General features: G+C 47.2%; 1 pseudogene; it reads right to left on the bottom strand.

The window, feature by feature from the left end:
• Positions 1-928: 928 nt before the first annotated feature.
• Positions 929-23,261, bottom strand: part of LOC135553429 (asc-type amino acid transporter 1-like) — a 118,605-nt pseudogene continuing 96,272 nt past the window's right edge.

Raw genomic sequence — 23,261 nt, 5'->3', positions numbered from 1 at the left:
GAGGCAGCAGAAGTACCCTCTCAGAAGTACCAGGATGGAAGAGCCTGAGGCAGCCTCTCAGAAGTACCAGGATGGAAGAGCCTGAGGCAGCCTCTCAGAAGTACCAGGATGGAAGAGCCTGAGGCAGCCTCTCAGAAGTACCAGGATGGAAACTCTCTCTTTACTGTTAAGGAGAGAGCCCTGTATGGCCCAAATAGTACACTATTCCCTATGTAGTGCACTACTTTACACCAGGGCCCATAGTGCTTAGGTCAAAAGTAGTGCACTATAATGGGAATAGGGTGCCATTTGGGATGCATTCAGGGAGTAGAAGGCAGCGAACAGAAAGAGGTTTAAAAAGTCCCTGGTAGGCGGGCGGATCAGGCCGTTCTGGCAGCAGTTGTGTTTATCAGCCCAGTTGTTGTGTTTATCCGAGATGTTCAGTCGTTGTGTTTACAGTGAGGGGGGAGAGAGGTGTTCAGTTGTTGTGTTTATCCGAGGCTGTGAGGGGGGTTCGTTCAGTTGTTGTGTTTATCCGAGGCTGTGAGGGGGGCTCGTTCAGTTGTTGTGTTTATCCGAGGCTGTGAGGGGGGGTGTTCAGTTGTTGTGTTTATCCGAGGCTGTGAGGGGGGCTCAGTTCAGTTGTGTTTATCCGAGGCTGTGAGGGGGGCCGTTCAGTTGTTGTGTTTATCCGAGGCTGTGGGGGGCCGTTCAGTTGTTGTGTTTATCCGAGGCTGTGAGGGGGGGCTTGTTGTGTTTATCAGTCAGTTGTTGTGTTTATCCGAGGCTGTGAGGGGGGGGCTGTGAGGGGGGGCTCGTTCAGTTGTGTTTATCCGAGGCAGTCAGTTGTGTTTATCCGAGGCTGTGAGGGGGGGCTCGCTCAGTTGTGTTTATCCGAGGCTGTGAGGGGGGTTTATCCGAGGTCAGTTGTGTTTATCGTTCAGTTGTGTTTATCCGAGGCTGTGAGGGGGGGGCTCGTTCAGTCGTTGTGTTTATCCGAGGCTGTGAGGGGGGTGATCTCTGACAGGTCTTCTTGGGGGAACACCACGAAACACAGCTTCTGACCCACGTAGGTCACACACTCTGGAAAAAACAGGCAGGGGGGTCAGAGACTTATACAGTGAACACCCTGACTTCAACACTTGACTCAACATGAGAGTGTTTGGGTGACTCTGGAAAAGCAGGCTTGTACTGCCCTCTAGTGGTAGATGACAACTTCATGGCAAAAATGTAATTCTGTTGTAAGACGCATAGCCTGCAGATGGCAGCATGTCATTCTGCCTTATCAGTGTCGATGCAGAGATGGCAGCATGTCATTCTGCCTTATCAGTGTCGATGCAGAGACGGCAGCATGTCATTCTGCCTTATCAGTGTCGATACAGAGACGGCAGCATGTCATTCTGCCTTATCAGTGTCGTCAGAGATGGCAGCATGTCATTCTGAGTGCAGAGACGGCAGCATGTCATTCTGCCTTATCAGTGTCGATGCAGAGACGGCAGCATGTCATTCTGCTGCCTTATCAGTGTCGAGCTGTCAGAGACGGCAGCATGTCATTCTGCCTTATCAGTGTCGATGCAGAGACGGCAGCATGTCATTCTGCCTTATCAGTGTCGATGCAGAGACGGCAGCATGTCATTCTGCCTTATCAGTGTCGATACAAAGACGGCAGCATGTCATTCTGCCTTATCAGTGTCGATGCAGAGATGGCAGCATGTCATTCTGCTGCCTTATCAGTGTCGATGCAGAGACGGCAGCATGTCATGTCTTATCAGTGTCTGCCTTATCAGTGTCGATGCAGAGACGGCAGCATGTCATTCTGCCTTATCAGTGTCGATGCAGAGACGGCAGCATGTCATTCTGCCTTATCAGTGTCGATGCAGAGACGGCAGCATGTCATTCTGCCTTATCAGTGTCGATGCAGAGACGGCAGCATGTCATTCTGCCTTATCAGTGTCGATGCAGAGATGGCAGCATGTCATTCTGCCTTATCAGTGTCGATACAGAGACGGCAGCATGTCATTCTGCCTTATCAGTGTCGATGCAGAGACGGCAGCATGTCATTCTGCTGCCTTATCAGTGTCGATGCAGAGACGGCAGCATGTCATTCTGCCTTATCAGTGTCGATGCAGAGACGGCAGCATGTCATTCTGCCTTATCAGTGTCGATGCAGAGACGGCAGCATGTCATTCTGCCTTATCAGTGTCGATGCAGAGACGGCAGCATGTCATTCTGCCTTATCAGTGTCGATGCAGAGGCGGCAGCAGAGACGGCAGCATGTCATTCTGCCTTATCAGTGTCGATGCAGAGACGGCAGCATGTCATTCTGCTGCAGAGACGGCAGCCTTATCAGTGTCGATGCAGAGACGGCAGCATGTCATTCTGCCTTATCATGTCATTGGCAGCTGCCTTATCAGTGTCGATGCAGAGATGGCAGCATGTCATTCTGCCTTATCAGTGTCGATGCAGAGATGGCAGCATGTCATTCTGCCTTATCAGTGTCGATGCAGAGACGGCAGCATGTCATTCTGCCTTATCAGTGTCGATGCAGAGACGGCAGCATGTCATTCTGCCTTATCAGTGTCGATGCAGAGATGGCAGCATGTCATTCTGCCTTATCAGTGTCGATGCAGAGACGGCAGCATGTCATTCTGCCTTATCAGTGTCGATGCAGAGACGGCAGCATGTCATTCTGCTGCCTTATCAGTGTCGATGCAGAGACGGCAGCATGTCATTCTGCCTTATCAGTGTCGATGCAGAGACGGCAGCATGTCATTCTGCCTTATCAGTGTCGATGCAGAGACGGCAGCATGTCATTCTGCCTTATCAGTGTCGATGCAGAGACGGCAGCATGTCATTCTGCTGCCTTATCAGTGTCGATACAGAGACGGCAGCATGTCATTCTGCCTTATCAGTGTCGATGCAGAGACGGCAGCATGTCATTCTGCCTTATCAGTGTCGATGCAGAGACGGCAGCATGTCATTCTGCCTTATCAGTGTCGATGCAGAGACGGCAGCATGTCATTCTGCTGCCTTATCAGTGTCGATGCAGAGACGGCAGCATGTCATTCTGCTGCCTTATCAGTGTCGATGCAGAGATCAGGCAGCATGTCATTCTGCCTTATCAGTGTCGATGCAGAGATGGCAGCATGTCATTCTGCCTTATCAGTGTCGATGCAGAGACGGCAGCATGTCATTTCTGCCTTATCAGTGTCGATGCAGAGACGGCAGCATGTCATTCTGCCTTATCAGTGTCGATGCAGAGACGGCAGCATGTCATTCTGCTGCCTTATCAGTGTCGATACAGAGACGGCAGCATGTCATTCTGCCTTATCAGTGTCGATGCAGAGACGGCAGCATGTCATTCTGCCTTATCAGTGTCGATGCAGAGACGGCAGCATGTCATTCTGCTGCCTTATCAGTGTCGCAGAGACGGCAGCATGTCATTCTGCCTTATCAGTGTCGATGCAGAGATGGCAGCATGTCATTCTGCCTTATCAGTGTCGATGCAGAGACGGCAGCATGTCATTCTGCTGCCTTATCAGTGTCGATGCAGAGACGGCAGCATGTCATTCTGCCTTATCAGTGTCGATGCAGAGACGGCAGCATGTCATTCTGCCTTATCAGTGTCGATGCAGAGACGGCAGCATGTCATTCTGCCTTATCAGTGTCGATGCAGAGATGGCAGCATGTCATTCTGCTGCCTTATCAGTGTCGATGCAGAGACGGCAGCATGTCATTCTGCTGCCTTATCAGTGTCGATGCAGAGACGGCAGCATGTCATTCTGCTGCCTTATCAGTGTCGATGCAGAGACGGCAGCATGTCATTCTGCCTTATCAGTGTCGATGCAGAGACGGCAGCATGTCATTCTGCCTTATCAGTGTCGATGCAGAGACGGCAGCATGTCATTCTGCCTTATCAGTGTCGATGCAGAGACGGCAGCATGTCATTCTGCCTTATCAGTGTCGATGCAGAGACGGCAGCATGTCATTCTGCCTTATCAGTGTCGATGCAGAGACGGCAGCATGTCATTCTGCTGCCTTATCAGTGTCGATGCAGAGACGGCATGCATGTCATTCTGCCTTATCAGTGTCGATGCAGAGACGGCAGCATGTCATTCTGCCTTATCAGTGTCGATGCAGAGACGGCAGCATGTCATTCTGCCTTATCAGTGTCGATGCAGAGACGGCAGCATGTCATTCTGCCTTATCAGTGTCGATGCAGAGACGGCAGCATGTCATTCTGCCTTATCAGTGTCGATGCAGAGACGGCAGCATGTCATTCTGCCTTATCAGTGTCGATGCAGAGACGGCAGCATGTCATTCTGCCTTATCAGTGTCGATGCAGAGACGGCATGTCATTCTGCCTTATCAGTGTCGATGCAGAGACGGCAGCATGTCATTCTGCCTTATCAGTGTCGATGCAGAGACGGCAGCATGTCATTCTGCTGCCTTATCAGTGTCGATGCAGAGACGGCAGCATGTCATTCTGCCTTATCAGTGTCGATGCAGAGACGGCAGCATGTCATTCTGCCTTATCAGTGTCGATGCAGAGACGGCAGCATGTCATTCTGCCTTATCAGTGTCGATGCAGAGATGGCAGCATGTCATTCTGCCTTATCAGTGTCGATGCAGAGACGGCAGCATGTCATTCTGCCTTATCAGTGTCGATGCAGAGACGGCAGCATGTCATTCTGCCTTATCAGTGTCGATGCAGAGACGGCAGCATGTCATTCTGCCTTATCAGTGTCGATGCAGAGACGGCAGCATGTCATTCTGCCTTATCAGTGTCGATGCAGAGACGGCAGCATGTCATTCTGCCTTATCTGCCTTATCAGTGTCGATGCAGAGTGGCAGCATGTCATTCTGCCTTATCAGTGTCGATGCAGAGACGGCAGCATGTCATTCTGCCTTATCAGTGTCGATGCAGAGATGGCAGCATGTCATTCTGCCTTATCAGTGTCGATGCAGAGACGGCAGCATGTCATTCTGCCTTATCAGTGTCGATGCAGAGACGGCAGCATGTCATTCTGCCTTATCAGTGTCGATGCAGAGACGGCAGCATGTCATTCTGCCTTATCAGTGTCGATGCAGAGACGGCAGCATGTCATTCTGCCTTATCAGTGTCGATGCAGAGACGGCAGCATGTCATTCTGCCTTATCAGTGTCGATGCAGAGACGGCAGCATGTCATTCTGCTGCCTTATCAGTGTCGATGCAGAGACGGCAGCATGTCATTCTGCCTTATCAGTGTCGATGCAGAGACGGCAGCATGTCATTCTGCCTTATCAGTGTCGATGCAGAGACGGGCAGCATGTCATTCTTCTGCCTTATCAGTGTCGATGCAGAGACCAGCATGTCATTCTGCCTTATCAGTGTCGATGCAGAGACGGCAGCATGTCATTCTGCCTTATCAGTGTCGATGCAGAGACGGCAGCATGTCATTCTGCCTTATCAGTGTCGATGCAGAGACGGCAGCATGTCATTCTGCCTTATCAGTGTCGATACAGAGACGGCAGCATGTCATTCTGCCTTATCAGTGTCGATGCAGAGACGGCAGCATGTCATTCTGCCTTATCAGTGTCGATGCAGAGACGGCAGCATGTCATTCTGCTGCCTTATCAGTGTCGATGCAGAGATGGCAGCATGTCATTCTGCCTTATCAGTGTCGATGCAGAGACGGCAGCATGTCATTCTGCCTTATCAGTGTCGATGCAGAGACGGCAGCATGTCATTCTGCCTTATCAGTGTCGATACAGAGATGGCAGCATGTCATTCTGCCTTATCAGTGTCGATGCAGAGACGGCAGCATGTCATTCTGCCTTATCAGTGTCGATGCAGAGACGGCAGCATGTCATTCTGCCTTATCAGTGTCGATGCAGAGATGACAGCATGTCATTCTGCCTTATCAGTGTCGATGCAGAGACGGCAGCATGTCATTTCTGCCTTATCAGTGTCGATGCAGAGATGGCAGCATGTCATTCTGCCTTATCAGTGTCGATGCAGAGACGGCAGCATGTCATTCTGCCTTATCAGTGTCGATACAGAGACGGCAGCATGTCATTCTGCCTTATCAGTGTCGATCAGAGGCGGCAGCATGTGCCTTATCAGTGTCGATGCAGAGACGGCAGCATGTCATTCTGCCTTATCAGTGTCGATGCAGAGACGGCAGCATGTCATTCTGCCTTATCAGTGTCGATACAGAGACGGCAGCATGTCATTCTGCCTTATCAGTGTCGATGCAGAGACGGCAGCATGTCATTCTGCCTTATCAGTGTCGATGCAGAGACGGCAGCATGTCATTCTGCCTTATCAGTGTCGATGCAGAGACGGCAGCATGTCATTCTGCCTTATCAGTGTCGATACAGAGACGGCAGCATGTCATTCTGCCTTATCAGTGTCGATGCAGAGCATTCTGCATGTCATTGTCTGCCTTATCAGTGTCGATGCAGAGATGGCAGCATGTCATTCTGCCTTATCAGTGTCGATGCAGAGACGGCAGCATGTCATTCTGCCTTATCAGTGTCGATGCAGAGACGGCATGTCATGTCATTCTGCCTTATCAGTGTCGATGCAGAGATGGCAGCATGTCATTCTGCCTTATCAGTGTCGATGCAGAGACGGCAGCATGTCATTCTGCCTTATCAGTGTCGATGCAGAGACGGCAGCATGTCATTCTGCCTTATCAGTGTCGATGCAGAGATGGCAGCATGTCATTCTGCCTTATCAGTGTCGATGCAGAGACGGCAGCATGTCATTCTGCCTTATCAGTGTCGATGCAGAGACGGCAGCATGTCATTCTGCCTTATCAGTGTCGATGCAGAGATGGCAGCATGTCATTCTGCTGCCTTATCAGTGTCGATGCAGAGACGGCAGCATGTCATTCTGCTGCCTTATCAGTGTCGATACAGAGACGGCAGCATGTCATTCTGCCTTATCAGTGTCGATGCAGAGACGGCAGCATGTCATTCTGCCTTATCAGTGTCGATGCAGAGACGGCAGCATGTCATTCTGCCTTATCAGTGTCGATGCAGAGACGGCAGCATGTCATTCTGCCTTATCAGTGTCGATGCAGAGACGGCAGCATGTCATTCTGCCTTATCAGTGTCGATGCAGAGACGGCAGCATGTCATTCTGCCTTATCAGTGTCGATGCAGAGACGGCAGCATGTCATTCTGCCTTATCAGTGTCGATGCAGAGACGGCAGCATGTCATTCTGCCTTATCAGTGTCGATGCAGAGATTCTGCCTTATCAGTGTCGCAGCATGTCATTCTGCCTTATCAGTGTCCTTATCGGCAGCATGTCATTCGCCTTATCAGTGTCGATGCAGAGACGGCAGCATGTCATTCTGCCTTATCAGTGTCGATGCAGAGACGGCAGCATGTCATTCTGCCTTATCAGTGTCGATACAGAGACGGCAGCATGTCATTCTGCCTTATCAGTGTCGATGCAGAGACAGAGGCAGCATGTCATTCTGCCTTATCAGTGTCGATGCAGAGATGGCAGCATGTCATTCTGCCTTATCAGTGTCGATACAGAGACGGCAGCATGTCATTCTGCCTTATCAGTGTCGATGCAGAGACGGCAGCATGTCATTCTGCCTTATCAGTGTCGATACAGAGACGGCAGCATGTCATTCTGCCTTATCAGTGTCGATACAGAGACGGCAGCATGTCATTCTGCCTTATCAGTGTCGATGCAGAGACGGCAGCATGTCATTCTGCCTTATCAGTGTCGATGCAGAGACGGCAGCATGTCATTCTGCCTTATCAGTGTCGATGCAGAGACGGCAGCATGTCATTCTGCCTTATCAGTGTCGATGCAGAGACGGCAGCATGTCATTCTGCCTTATCAGTGTCGATACAGAGACGGCAGCATGTCATTCTGCTGCTTATCAGTGTCGATGCAGAGATGGCAGCATGTCATTCTGCCTTATCAGTGTCGATGCAGAGACGGCAGCATGTCATTCTGCCTTATCAGTGTCGATGCAGAGACGGCAGCATGTCATTCTGCCTTATATCAGCAGCATGTCATTCTGCCTTATCAGCAGAGAGACGGCAGCATGTCATTCTGCCTTATCAGTGTCGATACAGAGACGGCAGCATGTCATTCTGCCTTATCAGTGTCGATGCAGAGACAGGTCAGCATGTCATTCTGCCTTATCAGTGTCGATCCAGAGACGGCAGCATACCTAACTTAGTTGACTGTAAGTTGCTCTGATGTCTGGTGAATGACCTACATGGACATGCAATACAAGGAGTGTAGGAGTCACTCACCCACGATCCTGTAGACACATCTGGGCTTGTTCTTCCAGTGGACTCCGATACAGTAGACGGGTACCCCGGTGAGCATGATGACGATCCCCATTCCACACACCACGGGCTCCGAGTACAGGCTGAACCCCAGCAGCACCGCCCAGAACACCAGGTAACTGATAGGGACCAACACACTCACCTGAAGGGAGAGGGGGAGGAGGGAGATGTAGAGAAGGGGAATGAGTAGAGGATAGAGGGAGGGGGAGAGAAGAGGGAGGATGGGGAGGGGGAGGAGTAAGAGGAAGGAAGTTCATTTCCTGGTTTCCCATCAGTAATAGAAGTTACAGTTCATTTCCTGGTTTCCCATCAGTAATAGACTGACAGTTCATTTCCTGGTTTCCCATCATAATAGACTGACAGTTCATTCTCCTGGTTTCCCATCATTTCCTGGTTTATCAGTAATAGACTGACAGTTCATTTCCTGGTTTCCCATCAGTAATAGACTGACAGTTCATTTCCTGGTTTCCCATCAGTAATAGACTGACAGTTCATTTCCTGGTTTCCCATCAGTAATAGACTGACAGTTCATTTCCTGGTTTCCCATCAGTAATAGACTGACAGTTCATTTCCTGGTTTCCCATCAGTAATAGACTGACAGTTCATTTCCTGGTTTCCCATCAGTAATAGACTGTTTCCCATCAGTAATAGACTGACAGTTCATTTCCTGGTTTCCCATCAGTAATAGACTGACAGTGTTTCATTAATAGACCAGTTCATTTCCTGGTTTCCCATCAGTAATAGACTGACAGTTCATTTCCTGGTTTCCCATCAGTAATAGACTGACAGTTCATTTCCTGGTTTCCCATCAGTAATAGACTGACAGTTCATTTCCTGGTTTCCCATCAGTAATAGACTGACAGTTCATTTCTGCCTTATCTGGACGGTTCATGTCATTCTTCCCATCAGTAATAGACTGACAGTTCATTTCTGGTTTCCCATCAGTAATAGACTGACAGTTCATTTCCTGGTTTCCCATCAGTAATAGACTGACAGTTCATTTCCTGGTTTCCCATCAGTAATAGACTGACAGTTCATTTCCTGGTTTCCCATCAGTAATAGACTGACAGTTCATTTCCTGGTTTCCCATCAGTAATAGACTGACAGTTCATTTGCCTTATCATCCTGACAGTCATTCTGGTTTCCCATCAGTAATAGACTGACAGTTCATTTCCTGGTTTCCCATCAGTAATAGACTGACAGTTCATTTCCTGGTTTCCCATCAGTAATAGACTGACAGTTCATTTCCCATCAGTAATAGACTGACAGTTCATTTCCTGGTTTCCCATCAGTAATAGACTGACAGTTCATTTCCTGGTTTCCCATCAGTAATAGACTGACAGTTCATTTCCTGGTTTCCCATCAGTAATAGACTGACAGTTCATTTCCTGGTTTCCCATCAGTAATAGACTGACAGTTCATTTCCTGGTTTCCCATCAGTAATAGACTGACAGTTCATTTCCTGGTTTCCCATCAGTAATAGACTGACATTTCCTGGTTTCCCATCATTAGACTGACAGTTCTGGTTTCCCATCAGTAATAGACTGACAGTTCATTTCCTGGTTTCCCATCAGTAATAGACTGACAGTTCATTTCCTGCCATCAGTTCATTTCCTGGTTTCCCATCAGTAATAGACTGACAGTTCATTCCCATCAGTAATAGACTGACAGTTCATTTCCCATCAGTAATAGACTGACGTTCATTTCCTGGTTTCCCATCAGTAATAGACTGACAGTTCATTTCCTGGTTTCCCATCAGTAATAGACTGACAGTTCATTTCCTGGTTTCATTCCATCAGTAATAGACTGACAGTTCATTTCCTGGTTTCCCATCAGTAATAGACTGACAGTTCATTTCCTGGTTTCCCATCAGTAATAGACTGACAGTTCATTTCCTGGTTTCCCATCAGTAATAGACTGACAGTTCATTTCCTGGTTTCATCAGTAATAGACTGACAGTTCATTTCCTGGTTTCCCATCAGTAATAGACTGACAGTTCAGTTTCATTTCCTGACAGTTCATTTCCTGGTTTCCCATCAGTAATAGACTGACAGTTCATTTCCTGGTTTCCCATCAGTAATAGACTGACAGTTCATTTCCTGGTTTCCCATCAGTAATAGACTGACAGTTCATTTCCTGGTTTCCCATCAGTAATAGACTGACAGTTCATTTCCTGGTTTCCCATCAGTAATAGACTGACAGTTCATTTCCTGGTTTCCTTATCATCAGTAATAGACTGACAGTTCATTTCCTGGTTTCCCATCAGTAATAGACTGACAGTTCATTTCCTGGTTTCCCATCAGTAATAGACTGACAGTTCATTTCTGGTTTCCCATCAGTAATAGACTGACAGTTCATTTCCTGGTTTCCCATCAGTAATAGACTGACAGTTCATTTCCTGGTTTCCCATCAGTAATAGACTGACAGTTCATTTCCTGGTTTCCCATCAGTAATAGACTGACAGTTCATTTCTGGTTTCCCATCAGTAATAGACTGACAGTTCATTTCCTGGTTTCCCATCAGTAATAGACTGACAGTTCATTTCCTGGTTTCCCATCAGTAATAGACTGACAGTTCATTTCCTGGTTTCCCATCAGTAATAGACTGACAGTTCATTTCCTGGTTTCCCATCAGTAATAGACTGACAGTTCATTTCCTGGTTTCCCATCAGTAATAGACTGACAGTTCATTTCCTGGTTTCCCATCAGTAATAGACTGACAGTTCATTTCCTGGTTTCCCATCAGTAATAGACTGACAGTTCATTTCTGGTTTCCCATCAGTAATAGACTGACAGTTCATTTCCTGGTTTCCCATCAGTAATAGACTGACAGTTCATTTCCTGGTTTCCCATCAGTAATAGACTGACAGTTCATTTCCTGGTTTCATCAGTAATAGACTGACAGTTCATTTCCTGGTTTCCCATCAGTAATAGACTGACAGTTCATTTCCTGGTTTCCCATCAGTAATAGACTGACAGTTCATTTCTGGTTTGCCTTATCAGTAATAGACTGACAGTCATTTCCTGGTTTCCCATCAGTAATAGACTGACAGTTCATTTCCTGGTTTCCCATCAGTTCATTTCCTGCCTTAAGTCGATAGACTGACAGTTCATTTCCTGGTTTCCCATCAGTAATAGACTGACAGTTCATTTCCTGGTTTCCCATCAGTAATAGATACAGTCATTTCCTGGTTTCCCATCAGTAATAGACTGACAGTTCATTTCCTGGTTTCCCATCAGTAATAGACTGACAGTTCATTTCTGGTTTCCCATCAGTAATAGACTGACAGTTCATTTCCTGGTTTCCCATCAGTAATAGACTGACAGTTCATTTCCTGGTTTCCCATCAGTAATATCAGTTTCGATAATAGACTGACAGTTCATTTCCCATCAGTAATAGACTGACAGTTCATTTCCTGGTTTCCCATCAGTAATAGACTGACAGTTCATTTCCTGGTTTCCCATCAGTAATAGACTGACAGTTCATTTCCTGGTTTCCCATCAGTAATAGACTGACAGTTCATTTCCTGGTTTCCCATCAGTAATAGACTGACAGTTCATTTATCTGGTTTCGATGCCATGTCATCAGTAATAGACTGACAGTTCATCAGTAATAGACTGACAGTTCATTTCCTGGTTTCCCATCAGTAATAGACTGACAGTTCATTTCCTGGTTTCCCATCAGTAATAGACTGACAGTTCATTTCCTGGTTTCCCATCAGTAATAGACTGACAGTTCATTTCCTGGTTTCCCATCAGTAATAGACTGACAGTTCATTTCCTGGTTTCCCATCAGTAATAGACTGACAGTTCATTTCCTGGTTTCCCATCAGTAATAGACTGACAGTTCATTTCCTGGTTTCCCATCAGTAATAGACTGACAGTTCATTTCCTGGTTTCCCATCAGTGACAATTTCCTAGTTTCCCACAGTAATAGACTGACAGTTCATTTCCTGGTTTCCCATCAGTAATAGACTGACAGTTCATTTCCTGGTTTCCCATCAGTAATAGACTGACAGTTCATTTCCTGGTTTCCCATCAGTAATAGACTGACAGTTCATTTCCTGGTTTCTGACCATCAGTAATAGACTGACAGTTCATTTCCTGGTTTCCCATCAGTAATAGACTGACAGTTCATTTCCTGGTTTCCCATCAGTAATAGACTGACAGTTCATTTCCTGGTTTCCCATCAGTAATAGACTGACAGTTCATTTCCTGGTTTCCCATCAGTAATAGACTGACAGTTCATTTCCTGGTTTCCCATCAGTAATAGACTGACAGTTCATTTCCTGGTTTCCCATCAGTAATAGACTGACAGTTCATTTCCTGGTTTCCCATCAGTAATAGACTGACAGTTCATTTCCTGGTTTCCCATCAGTAATAGACTGACAGTTCATTTCCTGGTTTCCCATCAGTAATAGACTGACAGTTCATTTCCTGGTTAACCTCTTACATCTATGGGGGCGCTATTTCATTTTTGGATATAGTTCCCGTTTTAAACAAGATATTTTGTCACAAAAAGATGCTCGACTATGCATATAATTGATAGCTTTCGAAAGAAAACACTCTGACGTGTCCAGAACTACCAAGATATTCTCTGTGCGTGCCCTAGAACGTGAGCTTCAGGCAAAACCAAGATGAGATGGCATCCAGGAAATGAGCAGGATTTTTGAGGCTCTGTTTTCCATTGTCTCCTTATATGGCTGTGAATGCGAGAGGAATGAGCCTGCCCTTTCTGTCGTTTCCCAAGGTGTCTGCAGCATTGTGACGTATTTGTAGGCAGATCATTGGAAGATTGACCATAAGAGACCACATTTACCAGGTGTCCGCCCGGTGTCCTGCGCCGAAATTGGTGCGCAAAAGTCACCTGCCAGTATTTTTCCATGGGATACAGAGAGGAAAGCAAGCTTCCACGAACTGCATATCAATGAAGAGATATGTGAAAAAACACCTTGAGGATTGATTCCAAACAACGTTTGCCATGTTTCGGTCGATATTATGTAGTTAATCCGGAAAAAGTTTTACGTTGTAGGTGACTGAATTTTCGGTTCGTTTCGGTAGCCAGACGCAATGTAGAAAACGGAACGATTTCTCCTACACACAGACGCTTTCAGGAAAAACTGCGCATTTGGTATGTAACTGAGAGTCTCCTCATTGAAAACATCAGAAGCTCTTCAAAGGTAAATGATTTTATTTATTTGGTTATCTGGTTTTTGTGAAAATGTTGCGTGCTAAATGCTACTCAAAATGCTATGCTAGCTTTGCATACTCTTACACAAATTAGTCAATTTCTATGGTTCAAAAGCATATTTTGAAAATCTGAGATGACAGTGTTGTTAAGAAAAGGCTAAGCTTGAGAGCAGACGCATTATTTTCATTTTATTTGCGATTTTCAGAAATCGTTAACGTTGCGTTATGCTAATGAGCCTGAGGCTTTAGTCACAAACCCGGATCCGGGATGGGGAGTTTCAAGACGTTTAAGGTGTGCAACAGTAAATAGTTCCCAGATATAGTCGATATAGTAGCACCAGATATAGTAGCATCAGATATAGTAGCACCAGATATAGTAGCATTACATATAGTATCATCAGATATAGTACCACCAGATATAGTAGCAGATATAGTAGCAGCAGATATAGTACCATGAGATATAGTAGCATCAGATATAGTAGCATCAGATATAGTAGCACCAGATATAGTAGCAGATATAGTAGCAGCAGATACAGTAGCAGATATAGTAGCAGCAGATATCGTAGCATCAGATATAGTAGCATCAGATATAGTAGCACCAGATATGGTAGCATCAGATATAGTAGCACCAGATATAGTAGCATCAGATATAGTATCATCAGATATAGTACCACCAGATATAATAGCAGATATATTAGCATCAGATATAGTAGCATGAAATATAGTAGCACCAGATATAATAGCAGATATAGTAGCAGCAGATATAGTATCAGCAGATATAGTAGCAGATATAGTAGCAGCAGATATAGTACCACCAGATATAGTAGCAGCAGATACAGTACCAGCAGATATAGTAGCAGGAGATATAGTAGTAGCAGATATAGTAGCAGATATAGTAGCAGCAGATATAGTACCACCAGATATAGTAGCAGCAGATACAGTACCAGCAGATATAGTAGCAGATATAGTATCAGCAGATATAGTACCACCAGATATAGTAGCAGCAGATACAGTACCAGCAGATATAGTAGCAGCAGATATAGTAGCACCAGATATAGTAGCATCAGATATAATATCAGCAGATATAGTAGCACCAGATATAGTAGCACCAGATATAGTAGATATAGTAGCACCAGATACAGTAGTAGCAGATTTAGTAGCATCAGATATAGTAGCACCAGATATAGTAGATATAGTAGCACCAGATATAGTAGAACCAGATATAGTAGCATCAGATATAGTAGCACAAGATATAGTAGCAGCAGATATAGTAGCACCAGATATAGTAGCATCAGATATAATAGCAGCAGATATAGTAGCAGCAGATATAGTATCACCATATATAGTAGATATAGTAGCACCAGATACAGTAGTAGCAGATTTAGTAGCACCAGATATAGTAGATATAGTAGCACCAGATATAGTAGCACCAGATATAGTAGCATCAGATATAGTAGCACCAGATATAGTAGCATCAGATATAGTAACACCAGATATAGTATCAGCAGATATAGTAGCAGTAGATATAGTATCAGATATAGTAGCATCAGATATAGTAGCAGCATATATAGTAGCAGTAGATATAGTAGCAGTAGATATAGCAGCAGATATAGTAGCAGTATATATAGTAGCAGTAGATATAGCAGCAGATATATATAGCAGCAGATATAGTAGCAGCAGATATAGTAGCAGTAGATATAGCAGCAGATATAGTAGATATAGCAGATATAGTAGCAGTAGATATAGCAGCAGATATAGTAGCAGTAGATATAGTAGCAGTAGATATAGCAGCAGATATAGTAGCAGTAGATATAGTAGCAGTAGATATAGTAGCAGATATAGTAGCAGTAGATATAGCAGCAGATATAGTAGCAGTACATATAGTAGCAGTAGATATAGTAGCAGTAGATATAGCACCAGATATAGTAGCAGTACATATAGTAGCAATAGATATAGCAGCAGATATAGTAGCAGTACATATAGTAGCAGCAGATATAAAAGCAGCAGATATACAGTGCCTTGCGAAAGTATTCGGCCCCCTTGAACTTTGCGACCTTTTGCCACATTTCAGGCTTCAAACATAAAGATATAAAACTATATTTTTTTGTGAAGAATCAACAACAAGTGGGACACAATCATGAAGTGGAACGACATTTATTGGATATTTCAAACTTTTTTAACAAATCAAAAACTGAAAAATTGGGCGTGCAAAATTATTCAGCCCCCTTAAGTTAATACTTTGTAGCGCCACCTTTTGCTGCGATTACAGCTGTAATCTGTAGTCACTTGGGGTATGTTTCTATCAGTTTTGCACATCGAGAGACTGAAATTTTTTCCCATTCCTCTTTGCAAAATAGCTCGAGCTCAGTGAGGTTGGATGGAGAGCATTTGTGAACAGCAGTTTTCAGTTCATTCCACAGATTCTCGATTGGATTCAGGTCTGGACTTTGACTTGGCCATTCTAACACCTGGATATGTTTATTTTTGAACCATTCCATTGTAGATTTTGCTTTATGTTTTGGATATTTGTCTTGTTGGAAGACAAATCTCCGTCCCAGTCTCAGGTCTTTTGCAGACTCCATCAGGTTTTCTTCCAGAATGGTCCTGTATTTGGCTCCACCCATCTTCCCATCAATTTTAACCATCTTCCCTGTCCCTGCTGAAGAAAAGCAGGCCCAAACCATGATGCTGCCACCACCATGTTTGATAGTGAAGATGGTGTGTTCAGGGTGATGAGCTGTGTTGCTTTTACGCCAAACATAACATTTTGCATTGTTGCCAAAAAGTTCAATTTTGGTTTCATCTGACCAGAGCACCTTCTTCCACATGTTTGGTGTGTCTCCCAGGTGGCTTGTGGCAAACTTTAAACGACACTTTTTATGGATATCTTTAAGAAATGGCTTTCTTCTTGCCACTCTTCCATAAAGGCCAGATTTGTGCAATATACGACTGATTGTTGTCCTATGGACAGAGTCTCCCACCTCAGCTGTAGATCTCTGCAGTTCATCCAGAGTGATCATGGGCCTCTTGGCTGCATCTCTGATCAGTCTTCTCCTTGTATGAGCTGAAAGTTTAGAGGGACGGCCAGGTCTTGGTAGATTTGCAGTGGTCTGATACTCCTTCCATTTCAATATTATCGCTTGCACAGTGCTCCTTGGGATGTTTAAAGCTTGGGAAATCTTTTTGTATCCAAAGCCCGGCTTTAAACTTCTTCACAACAGTATCTCGGACCTGCCTGGTGTGTTCCTTGTTCTTCATGATGCTCTCTGCGCTTTTAACGGACCTCTGAGACTATCACAGTGCAGGTGCATTTATACGGAGATTTGATTACACACAGGTGGATTGTATTTATCATCATTAGTCATTTAGGTCAAGCATTGGATCATTCAGAGATCCTCACTGAACTTCTGGAGAGAGTTTGCTGCACTGAAAGTAAAGGGGATGAATAATTTTGCACGCCCAATTTTTCAGTTTTTGATTTGTTAAAAAAGTTTGAAAAATCCAATAAATGTCGTTCCACTTCATGATTACACCCACTTGTTGTTGATTCTTCACAAAAAATACAGTTTTATATCTTTATGTTTGAAGCCTGAAATGTGGCTAAAGGTCGCAAAGTTCAAGGGGCCGATACTTTCACAAGGCACTGTAGCAGCAGGTATAGTAGCAGTAGATATAGCAGCCGATATAGTAGCAACAGATATAAAAGCAGATATAAAAGCAGCAGATATAGCAGCAGATATAGTAGCAGTAGATATAGTAGCAGTAGATATAGCAGCAGATATAGTAGCAGATATAGTAGCAGCAGAAATAGGCCTGCTGTACCTTGATGGGTCGTAGCAGGTTGGGTCTCTTCCAGCGATAGTACAGCAGGCCAGCGATGGTCACTCCATAGGACAGGAAGTTAATAAACGACACATAGTTGATCAGGTTGTGAGTCTCTCCGATACACAGGATCACAATGGTGGCTCCGCACTGTGGAGGAGGAGGAGGGAAGCAGAGGTCAATGAACATAGACATTATACACAAAGCTATATAACACAGCCCTGGGGTTTGGGGCTATAGGAACTAACACAGCCCTGGGGTTTGGGGCTATAGGAACTAACACAGTCCTCGGGTTTGGGGCTATAGGAACTAGTACAGCCCTGGGATTTGGGGCTATAGGAACTAGTAGAGCCCTGGGGTTTGGGGCTATAGGATCTAGTACAGCCCTGGGGTTTGGGGCTATAGGAACGAGCACAGCCCTGGAGTTTGGGGCTATAGGAATTAACACAGCCCTGGGGTTTGGGGCTATAGGAACTACACAGCCCTGGGGTTTGGGGCTATAGGAACTAGCACAGCCCTGGGGTTTGGGGCTATAGGAACTAACACAGTCCTGGGGTTTGGGGAACTTGGGGCAGCCCTGGGGTTTGGGGAACAGGAACTAACACAGCCCTGGGGGTTGGGGCTATAGGAACTAGCACAGCCCTGGGGTTTGGGGCTATAGGAACTAGTGCAGCCCTGGGGTTTGGGGCTATAGGAACTAACACAGCCCTGGGGTTTGGGGCTATAGGAACTAACACAGCCCTGGGGTTTGGGGCTATAGGAACTAACACAGCCCTGGGGTTTTGGCCCTGGGGGTTTATAGGAACTAGTACAGTCCTGGGGTTTGGGGCTATAGGAACTAGTACAGCCCTGGGGTTTGGGGCTATAGGAACTAGTACCAGCCCTGGGGGTTTGGGGCTATAGGAACAACACCTGGGGTTTGGGGGTTAGGAACTAACACAGCACCTGGGTTTGGGGTTGGAATTAACACAGCCCTGGGGTTTGGGGCTATAGGAACTAGCACAGCCCTGGGGTTTGGGGCTATAGGAACTAACACAGCCCTGGGGGTTTGGGGCTGATAGGAACTAGCAACAGTCCTGGGGTTTGAGGCTATAGGAACTGAGTACAGCACCTGGGGTTTGGGGTTAGGAACTAGTAGAGCCCTGGGGTTTAATAGGAACTAGTACAGTCCTGGGGTTTGGGGTTATAGGAACTAGTGCAGCCCTGGGGTTTGGGGCTGGATAGGAACTAGCACAGCCCTGGGGTTTGGGGCTATAGGAACTAACACAGCCCTGGGGTTTGGGGTTAGGAACTGAACACAGCCCTGGGGTTTGGGGCTATAGGACTAACACAGCCCTGGGGGTTTGGGGATAGGAACTAGTACAGTCCTGGGGTTTGGGGCTATAGGAACTAGTGGGTTTAGATAGGAACTGCACAGCCCTGGGGTTTGGGGTTAAGAGTGATAACACAGCCCTGGGGTTTGGGGCTATAGGAAGTGAGCACAACACCCGGGGTTTGGGGCTATAGGAATAGGGGTGGGAATAGGGGTGCAGTAATTTACACAGACCAGCAGAGCGGGAATGGAGGGATGCAGTAACACACAGACTAGCAGAGTTGGGAATAGGGGTGCAGTAACACACAGACTAGCAGAGCGGGAATAGGGGTGCAGTTTTTCAGGTGGATCATGGCCAACAGGTAAGGTAGGTGACCCTCTCTGGCTCCAGAGAAACACAACCTGTGGGTTGGAAGTGATGGACCACAGGGTTGTGGGTTAGGTGATGTATGCAGGGTGTGGTTGGAGAGTGATGCCAGCAAAACCAGGGTTGTGGGTTGGAGAGTGATGCCAGCAACACCAGGGTTGTGGGTTGGAGAGTGATGCCAGCAACAACAGGGTTGTGGGTTGAATGATGCCAACAACACCAGGGTTGTGGGTTGGAGAGTGATGCCAGCAACAACACCAGGGTTGTGGGTTGGGAGAGTGATGCCAGCAACACCAGGGTTGTGGGTTGGAGAGTGATGCCAGCAACAACACCAGGGTTGTGGGTTGTGATGGCAACACCAGGGTTGTGGGGAGAGTGATGCCAGCAACACCAGGGTTGTGGGTTGGAGAGTGATGCCAGCAACACCAGGGTTGTGGGTTGGAGAGTGATGCCAGCAACACCAGGGTTGTGGGTTGGAGAGTGATGCCAGCAACACCAGGGTTGTGGGTTGGAGAGTGATGCCAGCAACACCAGGGTTGTGGGTTGGAGAGTGATGCCAGCAACACCAGGGTTGTGGGTTGGAGAGTGATGCCAGCAACACCAGGGTTGTGGGTTGGAGAGTGATGCCAGCAACACCAGGGTTGTGGGTTGGAGAGTGATGCCAGCAACACCAGGGTTGTGGGTTGGAGAGTGATGCCAGCAACACCAGGGTTGTGGGTTGGAGAGTGATGCCAGCAACACCAGGGTTGTGGGTTGGAGAGTGATGCCAGCAACACCAGGGTTGTGGGTTGGAGAGTGATGCCAGCAACACCAGGGTTGTGGGTTGGAGAGTGATGAGGAGAGTGATGTCAGCAACACCAGGGTTGTGGGTTGGAGAGTGATGCCAGCAACACCAGGGTTGTGGGTTGGAGAGTGATGCCAGCAACACCAGGGTTGTGGGTTGGAGAGTGATGCCAGCAACACCAGGGTTGTGGGTTGGAGAGTGATGCCAGCAACACCAGGGTTGTGGGTTGGAGAGTGATGCCAGCAACACCAGGGTTGTGGGTTGGAGAGTGATGCCAGCAACACCAGGGTTGTGGGTTGGAGAGTGATGCCAGCAACACCAGGGTTGTGGGTTGGAGAGTGATGCCAGCAACACCAGGGTTGTGGGTTGGAGAGTGATGCCAGCAACAACACCAGGGTTGTGGGTTGGAGAGTGATGCCAGCAACACCGGGGTTGTGGGTTGGAGAGTGATGCCAGCAACACCAGGGTTGTGGGTTGGAGAGTGATGCCAGCAACACCATGGTTGTGGGTTGGAGAGTGATGCCAGGAACACCAGGGTTGTGGGTTGGAGAGTGATGCCAGCAACACCAGGGTTGTGGGTTGGAGAGTGATGCCAGCAACACCAGGGTTGTGGGTTGGAGAGTGATGCCAGCAACACCAGGGTTGTGGGTTGGAGAGTGATACCAGCAACACCAGGGTTGTGGGTTGGAGAGTGATGCCAGCAACACCAGGGTTGTGGGTTGGAGAGTGATGCCAACAACACCAGGGTTGTGGGTTGGAGAGTGATGCCAGCAATACCAGGGTTGTGGGTTAGATTCCTGCAGAGCTGCACCACAGATACTCTATGAATCCCCCGAGGAGAGGTTGAGGACCGCTGACTATATTGGGGTGAGGAGAGGTTGAGGACCGCTGACTATATTGGGGTGAGGAGAGGTTGAGGACCGCTGACTATATTGGGGTGAGGAGAGGTTGAGGACCGCTGACTATATTGGGGTGAGGAGAGGTTGAGGACCGCTGACTATACTGGAGTGAGGAGAGGTTGAGGACCGCTGACTATATTGGGGTGAGGAGAGGTTGAGGACCGCTGACTATATTGGGGTGAGGAGAGGTTGAGGACCGCTGACTATACTGGGGTGAGGAGAGGTTGAGGACCGCTGACTATATTGGGGTGAGGAGAGGTTGAGGACCGCTGACTATATTGGGGTGAGGAGAGGTTGAGGACCGCTGACTATATTGGGGTGAGGAGAGGTTGAGGACCGCTGACTATATTGGGGTGAGGAGAGGTTGAGGACCGCTGACTATATTGGGGTGAGGAGAGGTTGAGGACCGCTGACTATATTGGGGTGAGGAGAGGTTGAGGACCGCTGACTATATTGGGGTGAGGAGAGGTTGAGGACCGCTGACTATATTGGGGTGAGGAGAGGTTGAGGACCGCTGACTATATTGGGGTGAGGAGAGGTTGAGGACCGCTGACTATATTGGGGTGAGGAGAGGTTGAGGACCGCTGACTATATTGGGGTGAGGAGAGGTTGAGGACCGCTGACTATATTGGGGTGAGGAGAGGTTGAGGACCGCTGACTATACTGGAGTGAGGAGAGGTTGAGGACCGCTGACTATATTGGGGTGAGGAGAGGTTGAGAACCGCTGACTATATTGCGGTGGTCCCCCAAGGAGAGGTTGAGAACCGCTGACTATATTGGGGTGGTCCCCTGAGGAGAGGTTGAGAACCGCTGACTATATTGGGGTGAGGAGAGGTTGAGGACCGCTGACTATATTGGGGTGAGGAGAGGTTGAGGACCGCTGACTATATTGGGGTGAGGAGAGGTTGAGGACCGCTGACTATATTGGGGTGAGGAGAGGTTGAGGACCGCTGACTATATTGGGGTGAGGAGAGGTTGAGGACCGCTGACTATATTGGGGTGAGGAGAGGTTGAGGACCGCTGACTATATTGGGGTGGTCCCCTGAGGAGAGGTTGAGAACCGCTGACTATATTGCGGTGGTCCCCCAAGGAGAGGTTGAGAACCGCTGACTATATTGGGGTGGTCCCTTGAGGAGAGGTTGAGGACCGCTGACTATATTGGGGTGAGGAGAGGTTGAGGACCGCTGACTATATTGGGGTGAGGAGAGGTTGAGAACCTCTGACTATATTGGGGTGGTCCCTTGAGGAGAGGTTGAGAACCGCTGACTATATTGGGGTGGTCCCCTGAGGAGAGGTTGAGGACCGCTGACTATATTGGGGTGGTCCCCTGAGGAGAGGTTGAGAACCGCTGACTATATTGGGGTGAGACTATTAGTACCTGGATGAAGTGAAGAGATGAGCCGTTGATTCCTCCGAATGTAGACAGAGCTACAGAGATGGGCATCACCCAGTGAGAATACGCCCAGCAACTTCTCACCAAATGTCTGTAGAAAACAATTCAACAATCATTAAACAACCTTTAAAAAACAAAAAAACAACAACAACAGCAACCACAGATAGTTAACTGTTAAATAACCATATTTATTTGTTTATTATGGATCCTCATGAGCTATTTTACAGAAGCAGCAGCAACTCTTCCTGGGGTTTATTATGGATCCCCATTAGTTCCTGCCAAGGCAGCAGCTACTCTACCTGGGGTTTATTATGGATCCCCATTAGTTCCTGTCAAGGCAGCAGCTACTCTTCTGGGGTTTATTGGGGTGATCCCCATGAGGAGAGCCAAGGCAGCAGCTACTCTTCCTGGGGTTTATTATGGATCCCCATTAGTTCCTGCCAAGGCTGCAGCTATTGGGGTCTACCTGGGACTTTATTATGGATCCCCATTAGAGGAGAGGTCAAGGCAGCAGCTACTCTACCTGGGGTTTATTATGGATCCCCATTAGTTCCTGTCAAGACACAGCTACTCTTCCTGGGTTTTATTATGGATCCCCATTAGTTTGCCAAGGCAGCAGCTGACTCTACCTGGGGTTTATTATGGATCCCCATTAGTTCCTGTCAAGGCAGCAGCTATTCTACCTGGGTTTATTATGGATCCCCATTAGTTCCTGTCAAGGCAGCAGCTACTCTTTGGGGGGTGAGGACCGCTGACTATATTGGGGTGGGTATTATGGATCCTATATTGGGTTCCTGCCAAGGACCGCAGACTATCTACCTGGGGTTTATTATGGATCCCCATTAGTTGGGGTGTCAAGGCAGCAGCTATTCTACCTGGACTTTATTATGGATCCCCATTAGTTCCTGTCAAGGCAGCAGCTACTCTTGGGGTTTATTATGGATCCCCATTATTCCTACCAAGTCAGCAGCTACTCTTCCTGGGGTTTGTTATGGATCCCCATTAGTTCCTGCCAAGGCAGCAGCTACTCTTCCTGGGGTTTATTATGGATCCCCATTAGTTTGCCAAGGCACCGCTGACTATTTGGGGTTAATTATGGATCCCCATTAGTTCCTGCCAAGGCAGCAGCTGACTCTTCCTGGGGTTTATTATGGATCCCCATTAGTTCCTGCCAAGGCAGCAGCTACTCTACCTGGGGTTTATTATG

Source organism: Oncorhynchus masou, chromosome 2 (genome assembly GCF_036934945.1).
Source record: "Oncorhynchus masou masou isolate Uvic2021 chromosome 2, UVic_Omas_1.1, whole genome shotgun sequence".
Taxonomy (NCBI): Eukaryota; Metazoa; Chordata; class Actinopteri; order Salmoniformes; family Salmonidae; genus Oncorhynchus; species Oncorhynchus masou.
Note: the sequence above shows the minus strand (reverse complement) of the source record. Positions and strands in the feature narration are given on the sequence as shown.